Source organism: Ornithorhynchus anatinus, chromosome 14 (genome assembly GCF_004115215.2).
Source record: "Ornithorhynchus anatinus isolate Pmale09 chromosome 14, mOrnAna1.pri.v4, whole genome shotgun sequence".
In the NCBI taxonomy this organism is placed as follows: Eukaryota; Metazoa; Chordata; class Mammalia; order Monotremata; family Ornithorhynchidae; genus Ornithorhynchus; species Ornithorhynchus anatinus.
Window position 1 is genome coordinate 36,192,260 of NC_041741.1, and position 20,924 is coordinate 36,213,183.

General features: G+C 37.5%; 1 long non-coding RNA gene and 1 other non-coding gene across 6 annotated transcripts in view; one reads left to right on the forward strand and one right to left on the reverse strand.

Moving 5' to 3' along the window:
- LOC120638818 overlaps positions 1 to 20,924 on the forward strand; it is a 98,042-nt gene that overhangs the window by 38,226 nt on the left and 38,892 nt on the right. For 3 of the 5 annotated variants that reach the window (XR_005660792.1, XR_005660795.1, XR_005660796.1), the window contains exons 4-8: positions 2,759 to 2,881; positions 3,502 to 3,641; positions 4,225 to 4,353; positions 6,122 to 6,254; positions 6,375 to 6,503. This is a non-coding gene — a long non-coding RNA (uncharacterized LOC120638818). The remainder of the gene's footprint in view (positions 1 to 2,758; positions 2,882 to 3,501; positions 3,642 to 4,224; positions 4,354 to 6,121; positions 6,255 to 6,374; positions 6,504 to 20,924) is intronic. The other 2 variants (XR_005660793.1, XR_005660794.1) reach the window with 2 other exon arrangements.
- LOC114816778 lies at positions 8,157 to 8,294 on the reverse strand. Its single transcript, XR_003764585.1, has one exon. It is a non-coding gene; the product is annotated as a small nucleolar RNA SNORA7 (small nucleolar RNA).

Here is a 20,924-nt window from a genome sequence, read left to right on the forward strand (position 1 = left end):
TTATGGACCCTGCCAAATCTGATTAGCTTGAATTTATCCCAGCACTGAGAATAGTGCCTGTCACAAAGTAAGCACTTAAGAAATATTATTTTAAAAAAAGAAAGCCTTTACTCCTTCAAGGCCAATTTGTCAAATTCTGCCAACTCACTAATGGCAGAGCCCTGGCACAGTAGCATTATTTTACATAGCAGACTTGTGTTTGGGTGGAAGAGGGGAAATCCTATATTTTCATAACTTTCAGAAGAATATTTCAGGGAGACCTCTTATAATTCCAAAACTTAATGAAATAATTTAATAATTTCCTGATTCCAGGTTAGGCTAGGGCATTTTAGAGAGGCATACTGTGTTGATTCCAATGTGATTGTTAATTCCTGCCTATAAAACTGGAGGATTAGAAAAAAAAACACCAGAAGTATTGATTGCCATTTCTGAGCAATTATATTAAATGATTTGACTTCTGCATTGTTATATATTTTGTAATCATAAAAGAATCCTGTAGATATTTACTTGCCAAGATTAAAGTAAGAAGATTAAATTTTACAGCTAAGGTTTGGAAGGATGAGCTGGGGGATGCGGAAGAAAACCGATCTTTAATTTGCTTGGGTTCATCTGCGGAGCTCTTTCTACATGCATTCATGTGTGTGACTGAGTTTGGGGGTTGCTATCCTATAAATGAAGTGAAAATATTTTCCCATTTGTATGATTTTTAAATCATTGGTGTTCTAAAGGTAACTTACATGGTTCAAAAATTAATAATCTTAGCAGCGTGGCTCAGTGGATAGAGCCCGGGCTTGGGAGTCAGAGGTCATGGGTTCTAATCCTGGCTCCGCCGCTTGTCAGCTCTGTGACCTTGGGCAAGTCACTTCACTTCTCTGTGTCTCAGTTACCTCATCTGTAAAATGGGGATGAAGACTATGAGCCCTACGTGGGACAACCTGATTACCTTGTATCTACCCCAGTGCTTAGAACAGTGCTTGGCACATAGTAAGCGCTTAAGAGATACCAATATTATTATTATGTAATGCTGCCAAGACATTGCCACTTTGTTGGAGTTCCAAAATTTAGTGATTATCAGCACTTTTACAAGGTGAAAAGTGCTCATTAATAAAATTATATGAATCTACCATGTAGACTCTGGCTAAGGACCTTTTCCCCACCCCTCAAACAGAGTCCCTCTGGCATCAGTTTAGAGTTATATAAAAAACACCAATTTTCTGGAAAACTGAGTTTACACTTTGGGGAACAAATTTCTTTAGTTACCAATGTGAACCGGTTCCATGGGCAGTAAACTTTCTAGCATTTAGAACATGAAGAGAGGGGGTGAACATAAATTGATAGAGATGTAAAGAATAAGTTAATGTCTGCTTTCTTGTTGGGGTTTTTTTTTGTTATTTAGTTTTTTCATTTCTTGGTTTTCTTTTCCTTCTGGTTGTCACAAAAAAGTGAAAGGAATTTCCTTCAACCCCAGACTAAGGTACTCTAATCATCCTGCAACCCAACCTTTCCTTGACTTGAGGCATTTCTCGTTACAGTGAATAATGTATACCCTCTTTCAGCTTTATGATACTTCAGTTTTGAATTTACAACACTTGCCTTCTTTTATAGCACTAGCTCACAAGGTAGAGTCGGGTGGAGGGGGACACACGATAGCTACGAGAAAATGACAAAATATTTTAAAGCCTGAGAGTGGTGGGAGAAAAGAGAGGGACACTTTAAAAAGTGCATTGGGTGGAGGTGGGAGGGGATTACCTAATAATAATAATTTGTGGTATTTATTAAACATTTACTAATACCAGGCACTGTACTAAGCTCTGGGGTGGATACAAGTAAATTGGGTTAGTCGTAGTCACTCACATAGGGCTCACAGTCTCAATCCCCATTTTACAGAGGAGATAACTGAAAGATGGGGAAGTAAAATGACTTGCCCAAGGTTACACAGCAGACAAGTGGTGGAGCCGGGATTAGAACCCCTGACCGGATGCCCAGGCCAGATGGAGCCCCCAAGGGTTAGCACATTGATTTTATTAACAACCAAGTAAGTCAGCTACTCTAATTTGGAACACCTCTGACAGTGTAAATAAATATAGCTATATCATTCCCCTGTAATTGATTAAGTACATAATTTTAAATCATTTTGGTTTAAAAAACAAGTGTGCCCAAAGGCTCATGTGAGGTCTGGAATAGGCTGATGATGACTCGGTGCAAGCCATCCCCACCACTGCAAAAATAAGTATATTCTGCTGATGATGGGACATATTTGTCTCCTTTTTCCCATTAGCATCTGAGAAATTCTCACTCCAAATGGCAAGAGGCTAGAGGAAGGCACACTATCATATTGTCATGGACAAAGTGCACAACAGAGTTGCTCTCAGACACATACACAAATACAAGGGTCATCACCTTCGAAAAAAAGGATAACGCTACATGACCTTAAATTGACAGTGATGTGAAGAATAGCTTAATTCAAAATAAATTTGAAAGGCAAAAATCCAACTGTAGCAAAAATTAATCGAGTGAATTTATTATCTACAGCCAGAGGTTAACCGTCTTTGGCAGAAAAGATGTTCTGGTGTGTTCAAGCCTGTCATGTCCTAGCACATATTCTGTCACAGTGCAACGATGGTTATATCATTTTTTAACCAAGATGTCACCTATTATGGGAAACAACCTTTATACTTCCTTTCTCAGGATTTGCTCACGGAGCAGCAAATGTTCCAGAAATGGCCTTTATTCCATTCTGCACTTTTGTGTTTTGCAGACCTGACGAGGTGATTGAAAGATCCACAGAACCCTCTGCAGTCATTCCACAGAATGGCTGCGGATGATCTTTGCAAACATCCTGAAAATGTTCTGCTCCGGAAGAAGTCAGGAATTGATTCTGGTAATTATAATGATAATTGTAGTGTTTTTGTGTGTGGAACATTGGGGGAATGGCTTATTGCTATTTCCTCCTTGCTCTTAGGAGCATCTTCACCCTGGGCCTAATTTATCATGATTTTTAATAAATATAATCTGAGTCATCAAATCCTCTATTTTAAAATCTAAACTTTGTTGCCTTTTAGTGGGGTCTATATTTCTTATTCCCAGCAGAAGCTACAGTTGAGTAGGTGAAAACAGGATTTTGAAGGGGGACTTTCATTAGTTCTATGAAGATTTAGCCAAAGAAAATTGTCTTCCTGAGTTATTGTGTGAATTCATTCAGTAATGCAAAACTTCCTCCATTTACTGAGCAGTATTTCAACATAATAGTAATGCATCACATTCTAATTTCTAAAAGCATAGGGCTTGTGATATTGCATTAAAACCAGTCTATATGATTACTGACGATCATTCAAAACTGACTTTTGTAGGAAACGAGGTAAGAGAAAATTGAAGTATAGATTTGTGTAAAAAAAAAAAAGGTTTACCATGCAATAGGATTGTATTCTTTTTCCAGAAAACATCAGTTTGGGTGATTATATGGTAAAATTGTGATAAATGAAATGTGTTTATTTCTTTTAGTTAATTGTAGGATTTTTGTTGGTATGCTTTGTTAGAAAAGGAGACGATATTTCCACAAGTGTCACAAAGAAATCAATAGTGAGCTACATATTATTGGTTTCTTCAGAACAGTGGAGAATTTGCAGTAAATCCCTCCAAAGGTGAGTAGAAGCATTGATTTTCTTTCTCTTGCCTGCAGAAAAATGTCAAATGGAATGTGAGCTTAAAATTAGGCTGGGGTAAATTTGGTATGACAGTATTCTTTTTTTCTTTTGTATCAGTACCATCAGATTTCATTTTAAAATAATAAAAAGGAAATAGATATTTTGATGAATTTATATCATCTTAATTTTCAAAAAGGACATAGCATTATATGACTTCTTTTCACATATCAGATGTCAAAAGAACCAGAGTGCATGTTACCAAAATTTTACTAAGCAAATAAATTCTAAAATAAAATTGGAATGATTTTGACCTTTTAAACCTGACATCAAATAGAAGTATTGATTCAAGCTTCACATCACAAAAAGCAAAGTTCTCTTTAGAAAAATAATTTCAATATTCCACCAAATCTAAATGGTCTATCTTCTCAATGCATATGTGCTTAATATAAATTCTGAAATGCAACAAAACCTTGACATGAAGTGTTCAGGTTTTTCTTTTCTTTTTTTTTAAGTTTTACATTTTCACTAAGTTTCCAGGTTGGAATGGATAATATGTCGGTTACATTTTCATGTCATTTAGTCTTTCATCGGTACTGGCAGAGGTATCTTCTTGGAACAAAGGTATAAATCATGTGTTCAGACAGCTGAAGAACATCAGAGACATCACTCATCCTGTTATGCACACTCTGCTGTTCAATATGTCTTCAAGGTAAGAGATTTATTTTGATTTGGTTACCAAAGAAGAAAAGATAGACAGTAGTGTGAGCTTGAGCCGTACTTTATTTTTTGACAAATGGCTATGCAGCAGTAGCTATTTTCTATAAACAAAATAGAATATAAAGAACATAGAGTATTCTTTATTCTAAAATAAAAAAAGAATATAGAAAAGCAATGGGGAAGCAGCGTTAACAATTAGAAAGACCAAAGCCCTGGGAGTCAGAGGACCTGGGTTCTAATCTCAACTCTGCCACTTGCCTGAGGTGTGACCTTGGGCAAATCATTTAACTTCTCTGTGCCTCATTTACCTCAACTATAAAATGGGGATTCAATACCTCTTCTCCCTCCTCCTTACACTATGAGCCTCATGTGGGCCTGGGACTGTTCTGATTAACCTGTTTAACCTGTATCTACTCCAATGTTTAGAATATTGCTGGACACAATATTGCTTGACACTTAGCAAATACTATTTAAAAATACATTTAGAAGAACCAAATTAAATCTTAGTAAAGTAATTGCTTACCTGTCCTCAATAGACATACAGTGATTCTGGCAAGTTTTGCTATTCACCACAAATTCCAGAGACCATGTAAAAACATTTTTCAGGACTGAAGGTTGCTGAATAGCATGGGTAAAGTTTATTAACAAAGACTTTTTATAATGCAAATCATGTCTGCAAAAAAACAAGTTCCTCTTCTTAGACACTCTAATTATCTGCCACTATATCTGTGGAATTTTCAGAATGGTGGAAATTAAAAATTTCTATCCAGTTTTGCATTTGACTTTGAATCTGTTGATCAATTCTCGGACCAGTTGCCAAAAGGAGAAGGCATCTGTCCCACAGGAAAAATGGTTTAAAGGTTTTTGCTGCATTATTAATGAAAAGCTACAACCACAGAGAATTCTTGGTGTCCCATAATGCTGAGGTGAGATTTATTTTATGCCTCTTAAGGGATTTCATTTTGATTTAATTATAAATGTCTTTCAAGTATCTCGGAATGTCTACATTTGCCACAGGAAGGTGTAACGTGCTCAGAAATTCCCTATAAAATGTAATTTCCATCCCTATAGTCTATATCTATTTTTTGGAGGTGAGATAAAACTATTCAGATTGCACTGCCCAGACAAACATTTTCATTTGATTTTCCCTCAGGTTTCTGAGTAGAGGCAGTTTTAATAGGACACACAGCCCAGGAGGCAAAATATAGGTGGAAAATATGAAGCAAGGCAATCATTGCCAGAGTCATTGATCTCAAGCCCTCCAACGGTGTCTGAGGTACAGATGTAGATACAAGAAGTATTCAGGGAGAAAGTGTATCGTTGCCATTTACCTGAGCATAGAACACTCAAGGCTTTCAATCTGAAACAATTTGAAATTGTGCCTGATTCACCGTTTGATAACATAATTATTTTTGTACTGATAGAGTTTTATAATCGAAACAATTCGGTAATCGAGTGAGAAGAAAATGAAGGAATCAAGGAGACAGGTACACGAGGAAGAGAATGTTCTCTATGAAGACAATAGGACCCTCGGTGTGCAAATAGACACTCATATCCTTGACTCTCATCATTGGATATGTCAGTCTCTTTCTCCCAGAGTGACCCACTTCTTCTAAGTACAGTATTCTGATTTGTACAGTAAAAGCACAGGGTGCAAAAATGTGAGCATATTAAATAGATCCGTTGTACTTTGCCTGCAGTTCTATTATTCTAAATCTCATGCACCATCATGTCTGGTATTTGACTCTCCTACCTTGCAGGAATATTGAAAGGATTAATACCCAGTGAGTAATTTACGGTTTGTAAAGTATTTTAAGCTCCTGAGGGGAAAAGTGGCATATAAATGTGTAATAATTATCGTCAACATGAAAACGATGTGGGATACTGATTTTGGTGAGCAAAATATTTTTCACTCAACTGTGATTTTCTTTTCTCGTTTCTTTGAATGCCTTTTACCCTCTTTGCTTTCTGAATCTACCTGTTTTCTGCTTTCTCCTGTCTCTCATACTCCAGTTGACAGCGAAAGAGCAGAGGGAGAGCAATAAGCCTGTACGACTGTAAATTTCCTCTGCCTCCAGCTGGGAGTTAAGCTGTCTAACATTTTACAAACCAAGTCCATTTCACTCACAGTAGGACTGCCAGGTAAATGCATTTCAGTGGAGGAGTACAGCACTTTATTTCTTTATCTCTCTGGTCAAATTTTTAGCACTTGTCAGTTGGGAAGGGTGAAGATGAGTTTTGGAAATTAAGGGTGAAAGAGAGACCTTGTCCCTAGAAATTAATGTGATTTAATAAACATATTCTATGTTGTGTCCTCTTATTGTACATCAACAATGTGCTCTTCGCCATTCAATTAAAGACATTTTAGTGAGTTTTTTCCAGAGCTATTCCCAAATATTAAAGTATTTCAATGATATTGGCATATGAGTAATAATGCTGGATATTGGACCTTATGCAGGAGTTCAAAATGTAGATTTCAACATGTTGGGAGATAGGAAGAATATCTTATTTTTAAAGATGGGGAAAGTCTAAGACCCAACGAGCTATCTGATTTGCCCACATTCCCATAAGTCTTCCGTAGCAGCCTAGGAAAATATCACCACCTCTGAAGATGTCAAAGTTTTGAGTTTCTCAAATTCTAATAGAGATGAGAAATTCCTTTGAAATCATTCACCTTCAAGTGGATAATCAAGAGTTCGCAAGTGGATGGCAATAATGTGTCACCAGGCAAGCGCATGACTTTTGTTTCATAGTAGTACTTAACATTCATATTTTAAAATGAACCATCAGCCAGGTTATCTGAATTTCCTGCTGTTCAATGAGCAACACCGTTTGGTGTACAGCTGCCTTAAGTGGGTCACTGACTTCAATTGTAAAAGCACATTATTCTTAAAATGTTTTCCCATAGTCTTTAAAAAGATCAACACCCCTCCTTCGTAAAAAGACCCACAGATTTCAGAAGAACTTATTTTTCCTCTTTATTTCCATCTAATAAATGGACTTCTGTCATTTCCGCTAGACTGTAAGCTCCTTGTTGGCCGGGAATTTGTTGTATTTTATGTTCTCAAACACTTAGTATAACGTCCTGCATGCATAGTACACACTCAATAAATACCACTTATTGATTGATCATTCTTTTCCTGCATTTTTCTAATATGACTCATTTCTTTTTTCCCCCGCCATAAATCTTACAAATCCTGCTGGAAGATTCTACGTTTTTTTATTAGCGCTTTGCTACAGTTATTAGAATATTGATTTTTTTCAAGGCATGGACTGCAAATATTAATATGTCATTGATAGGTAGAATCAACCAAGTGGAATCAACAACCGTCAGAACAGGTTTACATGCTCTCCTCAAAGCTAGAATAAAAGAGAGGCTATGTAGCATGTATATTTGCTCTTTATTTGCTCTAGTGCTTGAGCCTGGGCCCAAAGGCATACGCCAGGCTTTCTTTAACCTTTAGTTCTTGTGTTATCTTCCTTCCATAATTAGTATTTAAGTGCGTACTCTCAACAGAGTACATTAAAACAGATTTGGTAGACACGATTACTACCCTCAAGGAGCTCACAGTCTAATGGAAGAGGCTTGTCTTATGCTGTCGAGTTGTCTCCGACCCATAGCGGTGCCAGGGACACATCTCTCCCAGAAGACTCCACCTCCATCTGCCATCATTTTGGTAGTGCATCCATAGAGTTTTCTTGATAAAAATATGGATGAGGTTTGCCTTGCAGTAAACTTGAGTCTCTGCCCTCGACTTTCTCCCGTGCTCTGCTGCTCAGCAGGGGTGAGTTTTGACTTGAAGCAGATTGCCTGCCACTCGCTAGCCACTGCCCAAGCTAGGAATGGAATGGCTGTGCCTCTGCTTGACTCTCCCTCCCGTAGTCAAGACTGGTAGGGTACTGGAAACTCTCCAGGTGTGACTCTCAGAGGGGACTAATGGGAGAGGTGGACATTAAAATAAATTAAAGATAGGGGAAATGTCAGGGTATAAAGATATGTGCATTAATGCTGGCATTAGCTGAATAACAAAGTGCTAAAGGGGTAATGGATAAGATCCAAGGGCAAAGGCAATTTAAAAGGGAGGGTAGAGAGGTGGGGAAATGAGAGCTTAGTCAGGGACGGCCTCTTGAAGCAGATGTGATTTTCATAGCCTTTGAAACTGGGGAGAGTAGTGTCTGTTGGGTATCAAGCGGGAGAGAATTCCAGGCCCAAGGGAGGACTGTTGGTGAGATAAGACGAGCCAGAGGTACGTGAACAGATGGACATTAGAGGAGCGAAGTGTACGAGCACAGTTGTACTGGGAGATGACTGTACTAAGGAGGAGCAGAGCCTCTTTGCTAGATTCAAAGTTAATATTCCCTCCACTAGACTTCATCTCTCTCTTGTCCCACCTCTTCATATTCACTGGCCACTGATTTAGTGTCTTGAGGGGTTGGACTTAAATGGTCCCCATACTTCTTTTAAGAACTATTCCTGGTTCATCCTTCCAAATTGGTCGTCTTCAGGCTGTTGTACTGCTTCCAGTTCTCAAACTTAAACCGTACTACCTGATTGTACATTTTTGGCGTTAAACTTACTGGCTTCTTTCAATAAGAATTGTACCGCCACTCACATTTAATTGTAGTTTAACTTGATCATTGCACCAAAATACCCATTTTCTAGACTATAACCCACTCTCATTCTATTTACGTCCATTAAAATGCTATGAATTGCATTTTTTTTAAAAATTGAAGGGTTATCCCTATGTTAAAAGGAATAGAGAATAAATGTTTCTCATGGTCAACAAGGCCACTGAAAATGAAAGGTACTTAGAAAGGGATGTTGGTATAAAAGGTAAAAGACAAGTGAATGAGGAATACTATTCAAAGATACGGTCCTTAGATTTTGTTGCTACATTTATTTATCCTGACATGCAGCTTGTTAAATCACCATACATGGGGACATATATTAATTTTGCATTTGCATTTTTGAGAATGTTTATCTCTTGCTGCCAAGATTATCTGGGGAAATATAATGCCATAAGTAAATTGAATAAAATATGAGACAACAGACAACACTGTATGCATGCAGTATTTATGTTCCTCATCTCCCAGGAGATTGATTCTCTGTGATGTTGATTAATTTATTTTCCTTCCTATAATACTTAAGCAGACAGTAGGGAAGTCAAAAAAATCCTGTCAAAGATAGAGTAGTAAAGTGGCCAAATCAACTCTTTCCAACCTTGGAATTTTGTTCCTCATAAAGAATCCATGTGAGGAAAAAAAAATACCTGTTCACTCTTGCTAGGTCTTTTACTATCAAGCCCTTTCCAGGGTATGGAAAATACGATGTGGATACCTGTGTGCACTGAGGGAGTGATTGCAAGTATTCAATACCTGAACACTGAGAGTATAGCTGTGTCACTGAAAATGCAATGATGCTTTAATCCTGCGATTTATGCAAATGTACTCTGTATAAAAATTAAGTTCAGGACCCTTTATTTGAGAAGTAGTTCAATATTTGTCTAAAATATGATCATCTATGAAGAGCTACTTTCCCCAAATATTCCCTGCATCTTTTACCTTGCATTTCTCTTTATTTCTTTTCTTAACAATTGATGCGATTTTTGTCCCTCAGTACTTACTGATTTAGAATCTTAAGACAACAAAAATGCATTAAATTGAATGCTACACTCTAAATGTATAATTTAAAATATTAGTGTTACATGAAATGAGCAAAATTATCTTAAAATATGTATTTCCCAAACAATGATTACATTTGTTCTAGCCTCTCTGGATCCTCTTGCCATTATTTACTTTGTAACCAGGAGATAAGAGAAAGAGATGAATGGATTCTATGCTTGCATTTCTCTACTGAAGTCCACTCTATAAATGCAGTGGAAAAGTCTCATACTTGAAGTGACTGCAGAAGAATAAAGCAAAAAGAAATAATGTCATGAGGATATTGTCTTATGGCCTTGATCCCTTTTACATTAGCCCTCATATTAATCTAAAGCCTATGTTGCAATTTATTTTACTTGATTAATAATTGCTTATAAATACGCTTAATTGGAATAATGTCCTGTCCAATTTTCTCTTTGAGATTTATATTTTCAAAGTGATAAAAATTTAGTGATTATTTTTATATGAATTATCTCAAGAATTATGTGGCAGAATCAATGGGACTTCATTCATTCAATCATATTTATTGAGCGCTATACTAAGCACTTGAGAATACAGTAAGAAAATAAAAGACTTTCTATGCCCAGGACGAGCTTATAGTTGAGAGAGCAGGAGACAGACATCAAAACAAATAAATACATTACAGATATGTAATGTAAGGAAGCAGTGTGGCTTAGTGGAAAGAGCACAGGCTTGGGAGTCAGAGGACTTGGGTTCTAATTCCGCCTCTGCCACTCATCTGCTGTGTGACTTTGGGCAAGTCACTTAACTTCTCTGAGCCTCAGTTACCTCATCTGTAAAATGGGAATTAAAAGTGTGACGCCCACCTGAGACAACCTGATAAATTCATATCTCCCCCAGTGCTTAAAGCAGTGCTTGGCACATAGTAAGCATTTAACAAATACCATCATTATTATTATTATGTACAACAGATATGTACATGAGTGCCATGGGGCTGGAATGGGGGAAGAACAAAGGGAGGAAGTCAGGGTGATGCAGAAGGGAGTGGGAGAAGAGGAAAGAAGGGGCTTAGTCAGGGAAGGCTTCTTGTAGGAGATGTGCCTTCAGTAAGGTTTTAACGTGGGGGGAGAGTCATTGTCTGTTGGATTTGAAAAGGGAGGGAGTGCCGGGCCTGAGATAGTTGGTGAGATAGTTGGTGGTGAGATAGTTAAGATCAAGGCACAGCGAGAAGGTTAGTATTAGAGGAAGTGAAGTGTGGGGGCTGGGTTGTAGTAGGAGACTAATGAGATGAGGTAGGAGAGGGCAGGGTGCTGGAACACGTCAAAGCCAATGGTGAGGAGTTTTTGTGTGATTTGGAGGTGGATGGGCAACCTCTGGAGATTTTTGAAGAGAGCGGTGACATGTCCTGAACATTTCTGGAGAAAAATGACCTAGGCAGTAGAGTGAAATATGGACTGGAGTGGGGAGAGACAGAGGGCTGCGAGGTTAATAAGGAGGCTGATGCAGTAATCTAAGAGGGATAGGAAAAGCGATTTTATTAGTGTGGTGTCAGTTTGGATGGAGAGGAAAGGGTGGACTTTAGCAAGGTGGAACTGGATTTTAGCAAGGTGGATTTTAGAAGGTGGAACTGACAGGATTTAGTGATGGACTGAAAGTGGAGGGGGGGTGAATGAGAGAGTACCCCTCTGGCACAGTGATTTGAAAAATTTAAATGCTTAATATCACTGAGTTGTTTGGAAGGAGATGGTTCTTGATGAAAAAGTAACTGGGTTTAGATCCCTTCTCACATAGAGAAGCAGCGTGGCTCAGTGGAAAGAGCCCGGGCTTGGGAGTCAGAGGTCATGGCTTCGAATCCCCGCTCTGCCACTTGTCAGCTGTGTGACTGTGGGCAAGTCACTTCACTTCTCTGTGCCTCAGTTACCTCATATGGAAAATGGGGAGTAACTGTGAGCCTCACATGGGACCACCTGATTACCCTGTATCTACTTTAGCGCTTAGAACAGTGCTCTGCACATAGTAAGCACTTAAAAAATACCAACAGTATTATTATTATTATTATTATATTCCATGTGCAAATCCAAGTATCTGATAGAGAAGACAGACATTGCTTACACCAAAAGTTAACCACAATAGCACTTGGTCTTTTTTCGGTTATAACACTTCAGCTACCCTCCTATGGATGGATTACAAATGGCTGATCTCATGCAAACCATAAATTTAAATGTTGACAGTATTACACTGAACTAAGTGTTCCCATTCTTACTAATAACCTGATATTGAATATGCAGGTTCAGGTAAAAATGATATCTACAATAAAAGCACAAATTGATAAAGAAAAAATAGGACTTCAGTTTATGGTTTAATATTAATAATGCTGTCCATGAGTTTGTCTTTATACTGCAAGTAATATTTAAGGAGCTAAGAGTTAATTATTAAACTCTAAGGAAGAAATATGCTACTTAACACTTAAACACAGTTTGTCTACAGATTTTCAGCAGTAAAGGAAGGAAGATGACCCCCACGTTTTGACATTTTTCAAATTAATTAGCAGTGCGGTGCTTTTGTGGTGGATTTTTGAAAATCCACACAAAGTGTTGATTTTTATAAACATCTCATTATACTAATGCCATTTTTACTCTTTAAAGTGGGTTTTGTAATTATAACTTGAGAGTTTCTTAATCAATTTTAGGACCGTCTCTATTGATAAAATAAGCTTGGGTTTCCACAGTTTATTTTATGTTTCGGTGTTAATCTAAAATATATGGGCTTTCTATACAAATATAATTTCTGTTAGGAGTTGCTTCTCGAAAGAACAGTTCAGAAGGCCAGGGTTCTACATAATAACTGACTCCAGATTTCTTGGAAATTTAGAATATGATATTAATAAGTCAATTGATTATAATTATTGAACATCTACTTTGTTCGGAAAACTGTGGTAAACTCTCGGGAGTGTATGGCTGAATAAGAGATGTGGTCCATGCGCTCATGAAGGACTTCCCAAAACTGTTAAAAACGAAATATGCTTCTTTTATGAATTCGTAGGTGTTAAGAATTCAAAATGATCAATTTACTTATCCATGTGCTTTTAACTAGCACTGTCTTGAGAAATATTTCTGATGTAAAATGTTAGCTTTTATTTGGGGATATCCAGAAAACCAAACAGATTTTTTTGAAGGAATTTTGGAAGGTTACACAGTGAGATTTTAATTCATTCTGAGACACTCTTGGAATGAGACAAATATTTAGACATGGATCAGTTTCTCCTCCACTAGATTTGTCATTGTATAAGGCAGAATAAATTGGGAAAACATAGAGTGATTGGCTTAATATGAGTTTGCACAGTAAATGCTGATGTGTTTGCAATAAGTTTATCCTTTGAATAGGCATTTTTCTGAGAGTATGCTGTTTATTTTTTTTAATTGCTGAAGCCTTTTAGTTGCTTGATTCATCATATTAATTTGGGGGAGTAGAAGATAAAAGTGGTAAATCTGGAGGGAGAATGAGGCGGGGAGGGAGAGGAAGAGTGGTAAATGTATTTAGAAGGGCTCCATTGTTAGGTCTTCCTTGTCAGCCTCGTTATTAAAGCCATAATAAAACATAAAACCCTTGCAGTGTTCAAGGCTCTATATTGAGGGCCAGAATACAAACAAGAAGATGCATTAAATCACAGCGCCCAGCCCACAAGAAGATTACCATCCACGTGTAAGAGGACAGACACACTAAGCACTAAGAATCTTATGTGCACCCAGTGAAAACAAGTTAAAATTAAGAAATTTAACAATCCCTGTTTTGTGAGGTTTAATTTAAGGTATCAAGGCAGAATGATTCTTAATTTTTAAGATTTTACTTTACTATTAGTCACATTTTCTCAAAGTGAAATAGAGAATCAAGTTAGTCTACTGCAGCAATATTGAAGAAAGTGGGAGATCAGAAATAAGAGTTCGAGCACTGATTCAGTCACTGAGACAGTTACTGCTTAAGGAAGTTGAAGTTGTCTCTGTGCATCTATTACTCCACCTGAAATGGGGTAACAACTATCATTACATATATTACAACACTGTTTAAATATAAAAGGAATGAGAGTCATGAAATTGATGTTAACTCTTTGGGAAATAAATATTCTGAATTACTGTTGCCATTCAGCAATATTTATTGAATGCCAAATGCAGGCTGAGCTCTGCCACCTTGGAGAGAAATAATCTAATAGGGAAATCTAGAACAATGAAATGAAAACCTCAAATAACAGAATGAGCATGGACCTGGGAGTTAGAAGGACCTGGATTCTAATTCTGGCTCCTCCACATCTCTGCCGTGTGATCTTGGGCAAGTCGCTTAACTTCTCTGGGCCTCAGTTGTAAAATGGAGATTAAGAGTGTGAGCCCAATGTGGGACAGGGACTGTGTCCAACTTGATTAACTTGTGTCTAGGCACCCCAGTGCCTAGACCAGTGTTCAGCCCAAAGTGCTTTACAAATATCATAATTATTATTATTATTATCATCATTATAATTAGAACACAAATGCATGCAATGTTAAAACAGAGACATACAAAAATACAGTGTACAGAGATTGTACGCTCCCAAGTGCTTAGTACAGTGCTTTGCACACGTGAGAGCTCAGTAAATACGATTGAATGAATTGAATGAATGTGAGGTATTGAGAATTGATTAGAATAACTAGAAGGCAGTTGTAGTTTAGGTAGGCCTTATGGAGACAGGGCAATTTTAGTGGAATTTTGGAGGAAGAAAAGGAAAAGGTTTAGGAGCAAGGAAGTTTGGGGAATAACATTTGTGAAGCTATGGAGGAGTGAGAGTCCCAGATGGAAGATGGCTTTCCTGGCTGGAATAAGGAGTGTGGTCTAGATTGCAAAGGGAAGTAAGGGCAATTGGAAAATGGGGACCCAGATTTTAGAGTCCAGCAAGAGTAGGAAAATACTTTGACAAGTACATGAAGTGAAGAGATACATTGAGAATGAAACATAATAATAAAAAAAACCCTACAACTAACTCTTATGATTCACTCTTCTGTAGCTAAGGGAGGTAGACACAAACTACCATTTCTCTCAACAAAACAATACATGCATATAACCCAAACACATTCACTCACAACAAGAAAAAGAGAAGAGGATTCTAAGTACTGAACACCCAAATGATCTGGCCCTTGATTTGGTTTAATCAGGAAACTCTTAGAAGGATGGGAGGAGATTTGGTGAAAGATTGCCAAGGACCCTTTCTGCATTGTCTATGAACTTGCATCTGTGACCTTTGGGCATTTAAAATTTGTTTCCCCCTCAACCCCACAAGACTTAGGTACATATATTTAAACTACATACTATTATTTACTTAAATTGTCTGTCTCCACCTTTAGACTGTAAGGTCATCATGGGTAATGAGCTTAAATGCTTAAATTACACCTGAGGTAAAAAGGAACCTAGGTTGAGCTAATTTGGGGTTATTGTAATCTAAACTTTTTTCCAGCCACTTCTTCCAAGAAAAGATTAAGTGACTATGTGGCCAAGAACAAGGTGAGTGATGACTGGTAATCGATCAACTTTTGCATTTGCAGCTTGGAACTTTGGTGGCTTTAAACATCATTCTGTCAATCTCAGTTTTGCATCTTCTGTTGCTATTCTTTCCAATTTTTAACATTAAGTCTTGACTTGGGCTATTATTCTGTTTGGGAGCCTGGTTCGGCTATAATGACTGAACATTCATGGAGATATTGATTAGGTCTTGCCTGGAGTTTCTACTCCCACATTCTCCATAAATTGCTCTGAATGCAGGATTGTTAATCTTAGACCTAGTTTAGTTCAGTTTTAATCCTGTGAAACAAAAGCTTCAGAGTCGAACAGCGGCGTAGTGTCAGGAGAAACAATCTGTGCGTGTGTCTGTGGCTAGTGTCAGACTTCATGTGTACATGGGAGTTTTCTCTAATGTGGGCTTTTACAAAAACGCAACCTGACATTACAGAAGACCTGAGTATACTCTGCCCTATGTATGTCTGGGAAGAAATGTTACTTCTAAAAATCCCCAAATGTAATAGATTGAAAGGATCAAATATGATTTTAGGAAAGGTCAGAGCTTCTATTTTAGTAAAGAGAATCATTATCTGAGACATATGCTCCTACTGGTTCTGTTTTCCAGTACTCTTTTGTTCTTGCATCCTTTAACATTTGATCTCAGGTTTAAAAATTACTATTTAACCGAGATATTTAATTCAGATTTCTTCACGTATCTTCCAAAGATCTACACAGCTTTCAGGGATGGGGTCTTTCAGCAAACTCCATATTTTCTTTACTCTTGATTTTTGTCAGAAATTTCATACCTAAGAAGGGGAGAAAGGAGAGCTCTTCCTTCAAATCTCTTAACACTTTGCAGACTATACGCTTTTTAGGACTTAAGGGTCTTTAGTTAAATAGTATTAAAAACGTCTCTGTGGCTGGTCTGTTGCATCTGGATAAATTCTACTTCAGATATTTGTTTCATTTGTGATTCCTCAGCAATTCTTTCTTCAAATGTGTTTTTGTTTTTAACCAAGTATCCCTTGGGATTTGCCTGTCTAAATCCATTTTCTTTCCACCATTTAAAATGACAGGTTATTTTAATGCCCAAATATTAATTTCCGTGGTATATCTGTATAGTTCATCTGCCATCGTCTGAGGGTTTTCTGGATTTCTATTATCTTGTCCTAAATTGCTGGCAAGTGAAATTTCTCTAACAGGCATCAATTCATTGCATTAGATGGCTGTTCTGCCCTGGAAGATATATTGATTATTTTTTCTCCACAAAGTGACAAATACTATTTTCGTGACTGTAATGGAGATTGATTACAATTTCATGGAACACAGAGGGAACTGATCTTGGGAAGACAACCCTAGGACATATAAAAATTGAAAAAAAATCATTTGAATTAATAAAGAAGTTAATGAATTCATCTGTGGCTGGGGAAATCAAAGAGCATTTTTCAGCTAATGGAAGGTACTGTAGCATGGACACTCGACTATTAAGAAAGTTTAAATATCGTTTAGTGTCGGATGACTTTTTGAGAGACTATAGTCATCAACCTCAAAAGCTAGAGCCAAACAGTAACTTCACTGTATACTTCTGAATAAAATACAATAGTGGTTCCTTTTGAAACAGTTTTTTTTTTTAATTAATTGGGTTGAAACATTTTGACAAAGGAAAATTGAATCTGAAATATTTAATTTACAAATGCAAATTTATGGGTTATCTAACACTTTTCACTCCACCCACTGGTAATTCTTCGGTCAAGCCCTTTTATATGACAATATTTGCTTGACTTACTAACTTGACCCTTTGTGGCAGTCACAAAATATATCAAAATATAAATATACTGTACTATACTTAGTACAGTACAAGTACTGGCACTTAGGTGCTTAACAAATACCTTAATTATTATTATTTTTCACCCTTGGGTCTTGATTTCAAGGTATATGAAACATATACCAATATGTTCATATACCTGGGTATATGAAACCCAAAGACTGGTGACCCACTTAAGGATCACCATCTCCACAAGGACTAAATAAAAGAAAATGGACTTAGAGGACAGATGGGATTTTTTTTAATGGTATTTATTTGTTTAAGTGTTTAGCATGACTATGGGTGTGGGAGTCAGAAGGACCCGGGTTCTAATCCTGGCTCCACCACTTGGGCAAGTCACTTCACTTCTCTGTGCCTCAGTTACCTCAGCTGTCAGGTGGGGATTAAGGCTGTGACCCTCATTCATACATTCTTTCAATCATATTTATTGAGTGCTTAACAATACAGCAGTGAAGAGAAACAATCCCCACCCACAACGGGCTTACAGTCTAGAGGGCCGAAGAGGGTCTAGAGGTGGGGAGACATGTGGGACGGTTACAGTGTCTAGCCCATTTTGTATATATTAATGCCAGCACTTAGTACAGTGTCCGGCACGTGGTAAGCACTTAACAAATATCACCGTTATTATTATGTGACAGGCACTGCGTACTAAGTGGTGGGTTAGATAAAAGATAGGTTAGAGGCAGTTCATATCCCACATGGAGGTCACAGTGTTAATCCCCATTTTACAGACAGGTGGTAACTGAAGCACAAAGAGGTTAAATGATTTGCCCAAGGTCATATGTCGAGTCAGATTAGAACCCAGTTCCTCTGACTCCCAGGACTGTCCTCATTCCTCTAGGCCATGCTGTACTTAGCACTTGAGAGAGTATAATAGAGTTAGTAGACGTGATCCCTGCCCTCAAAGAGTTTACAGGGAGCTGGCAAAACAACAGTAAATTACAAATTCACCAACCTCAAACAACAAATTTAAGCAAAGTGGATAAAAACTGCACTTGGATGATGGGGGGAAGGGGTGGCTTGGAGGCGAAGTCCTTAAATCATCTATAGTCTAGGCAACAGTCTGTCATTATAGCAGGAAAGATTTAATAAGCACATCAACTATCTCCTAAATAATTTGGCCTAGCTGATAAATGTTTAGGAGGGTTTAGAGATAATTTTGTGCTATTTGTGTTCTGTACTATTGTCTGCATCACTATTTTCTTCATCCTTCACTTACACACTTAAGTAGTGACCTGGAGACTATGTGCTAAATGATGACTCTTTTCTAGACATTTGGAACACTTTCTAACTGTTGGGAATTTGAAGTACTTGATGATCTTTGAGAGGGATGTAGAAAATGTGGAAGGGAAGGGAAGCCTGGAGTCACTAAACTCTGCATCTTATCAGTCCTGGGATTCTATGGTTATTATTTTTTCCTTTTGCTAATTTACTGAGAATTATCTTATTAAGAAGCAGTGTGGCTCAGTGGAAAGAGCCCGGGTTTGGGAGTCAGAGGTCATGGGTTCTAATCCCGGCCCCCGCCACTTGTCAGCTGTGACTTTAGGCAAGTCTCTTAACTTCTCTGGGCCTCAGTTACCTCATCTGTAAAATGGGGATGAAGACTGTGAGCCCCATGAGAGACAACCTGATTACCTTATATCCCCCCAGTGCTTAGAACAGTGCTTTGCACATAGTAAGCGCTTAACAAATACCAACATTATTATTATTATTGGGTTTGAATTTTCAAGTACCCAATTGTACTATATGTAGCCTGGTGGATAAAAGTAATTTGATTTATGCTATTTCTATTTTACATCTTATTTGTACCTTCATAAAATGTTCCTACTCCGTACACAGGCATTTTCTTTTGGTGAAGTCCTAGAAAATGAGATTAGACCACAAGAGAACAAAATCAATGGCAAATTGAAAAAGGAGCAATTTTCCCTTGGTGGTTTCTGAAAAAAAAATCACCAATTTTATTCTAGGATTGAGGAAGTGGCGTTTCTAGAAAATCTTATATTTTAACGTTTTTTTTATGAACCTCAAGTGGCAGTGCAAATAACATTCCAATTTCCAAAAAGACCTGAAGAGATGGGGCCTTTCGGGACAAGCTTTGCATGTGAAATCCTTCCTTACCTTGCTTATCATTAGAGAAAAATGGGGATTGTTTTTTTAGAATTTCATGTGCAATAATCACGTTTGTGTTTTCTTCCAAAATAATTGTCAGAATTTTTACTCTAGAACGCAATGTTAGTAGTGAGTAGCTGGAAGTCCTGCTAAAATCATATCCGCTCCATGAAACTTTCCCAGATTAACCTCTCATATCCCTTCCCTTTTTGTCCTCCTTTCTCAGCTGCCTAGCACTTGGGTCTATTTGTCTAAATCACTTTGCTACTCACCCCACCTCCAGCCTCACTGCACTTAGGTACATATCCCAATACTCTGACCTCTTCCCCTACCTGTAATTAAATTTCTGTCTCCCCATCTGGACCATAAGTTCTTCGCGATCAGGAATCACGTCGACCAACTCCATTGCATTACCCTCTCCCAAGCTCTTAGGACGGATGCACGGTACAATACTAATTGTATTGTGTCTGGCACAGTTATTGTCATGTAAAACGTAATGGCAGAGGTTTGGCAAATGGATTTCCTTTAGAAACTATTTTTCAAAAGAGACAGATGTAAGATTTCCCTTGAACTTGGAGAATGTTGTTTTTATACCCTTGATTGAGTTAGGAAAGGAAGTTTTGATGTGTGTGTGTGCTGTAAGACCTGAGCTTCAATGTTCCCTGTACTTTTTCCACTCTATTCCCGATACACTGGATAAATACCTAATGATAAAAAACAGAGGAAGTTCAGGTTTCCTTTTCTTTTTCAAAAGCAAGGTTACTCTGTGGACTAAGAATTAACAGAACCCTTGGAGAATATTGATGTAATCAGAGAATATTTGACATACTCTGTCTAAAATTAACGTTTTCTCAAATTTAGTATGTTAATTTATTATCCAAAAGAAATACAAGTCAACTCATATTCTATGATGTTTTGTTATTTACTCTGCTTAGAATCTCATAAAGAACTAAAGCTGTAATTTCTTAAACAGTAAATGGGGTGGCTGAAAGAAATTTCGGTTGCAAAATGGCATCCACGCATGAAATCAAACCCAAAATACTTTTCTGATGATTTTTCTTAAAGAAAGCTGGAACAAAATTATTTGATGTTCTTTAAAGGTCATTAAAGATGACAACACCTTCCAATTTATAAAGAGGCTGTTTCTACCTTATCAATTCAGACTGTAATTTTTGGAATAATTTATTGAGCCCAACATTAGTTTCAGTGGTTATCAAAAATGATTTTGAGTCAGACATAATTATAATGGCATTTAGAGAAGGGTAACCCATTATAGGTATTTTGTGTGTTGATTTTTTAAAATTGTAAGTGAATACTGAGACTTGAAGAGAAAATGACCTGTGATAACTAATCATTTTACTTTATAGAGAAATTATTCAATCAGTGGTATTTAAAGTGCTTATTCTGTGTGGTTGTATGGAGCACTGGGGGACTTCAACTGCCGGCTCCCTTGGCCACACTCTCTGCTTCCTCTAATCGGTGCGGCCCGA